This window comes from Myotis brandtii, unplaced genomic scaffold (genome assembly GCF_000412655.1).
Source record: "Myotis brandtii unplaced genomic scaffold, ASM41265v1 scaffold483, whole genome shotgun sequence".
Lineage (NCBI taxonomy): Eukaryota > Metazoa > Chordata > Mammalia > Chiroptera > Vespertilionidae > Myotis > Myotis brandtii.
Genome location: NW_005368456.1, coordinates 2,023,868 through 2,025,310, shown reverse-complemented (window position 1 = coordinate 2,025,310; position 1,443 = coordinate 2,023,868).

The following is a 1,443-nucleotide window of genomic DNA, read 5'->3' as shown; positions in this document are numbered from 1 at the left end:
ACACACACACACACACACACACACACACACACACACACACCCCACAAAAAAATCCCTGATAATTAAAGGTAGAGGGTTACAGCTCTTAGAAAAAAACAACTCCACTCTCTGGGCTGGGACTTGGGCAGGGTATGACTAGTCCTCAAGCCTCCAAGGTTGGCCTCCTGGGTGATCAGAGGACAGGTATCCTAGGCTGAAATTAAAGAAAGATAGATGGAGTCATTTGAAAGGGACTATGTAGAGTGAGAAAATCCAGAAACTCAGTCAGGCCACAGCAAGAGGATTTACTTGGTGACCCGCCTTAAACTAAAATATAAAGACCTGCAAACCTCAAAGGGGAGGAGGTGTTTAAGGGGATATGTCTAACACATACTATATAATCTCACACATAAATGGAATCTAAATAAGTCACACTTAACAGACGTAGAAAGTAGCATGATGGTTGCCAGGGACTGTGGGATGGGAGAAATGGGGAGGTGTTTGTCAAGGGTACAAACACTCAGTTATAAGAAGAGCCTGGTAGCTTAGTTCAATGGATGAGTGTCAACCTATGAACCCTGAGGTGGTGATTCAATTCCCAGTCAGGGCACATGCCTGGGTTGCAGGCGTGAACCCCAGTGTGGGGTCTGCAGGAGGCAGCCAATCAGTGATTCTCTCTCATCATTGATGTTTCTATCTCTCTCTTCTTTTCCCTTCCTCTTTGAAATCAATAAAAATATATTTTAAAAAATAAGATGAGTAGGCCTTGGGGGTCTAATGTACAACATAGTGAATAGAATTAAAAATACTGTATTGTACAGTTGAAATTTGCTTAAGGGCTATATTATAAGAGTTCTCACTACACACACAAAACAGGTAATTATGTGAGTTGACAATGTGTTAATTAGCTTATTTGTGGTAATCATTTCACAATGTATACATATAGCAAATCATCTTTTTGTATATCTTAAATATGTCATTTATTTATACTGTGATAAATATTCCTCAATAAATTATACCTCGATAAAACTAGGGTAAATGAGGAACAGTGGGGTATGTCAACAGGAGTCAGAAAAGAAGTTAATATAGTTCTACTATATTAGGTAAAATATCTACTATGAAGGCCCAATGGCTGAATGCATAAAGGGTAACAGCAATATTCTAGTTGGTTTTAAATATTCTTTATCACTGATGGATACACTCAGGTTGAAGATAAATCCTGACAGGATGTGTGATTCCAAGAAATACAACTGGATGCATCAAAACTACTGTATTAGGTTGAAGGGGTGGGGGTGGGGGGAATGAAGGGTTTAGTTGGAATTTTGTTGTTGTTGTTTATATGAAAACATTCAGAATGATGCAACTGAAAGGGAAAAAATCAAAATCAAACAAACTTTAGCTTTAATTCTCTTTAAAATCAATCATCATCTTTGATAAAGGAAATATTAAGCAAAGCTGGCTCAG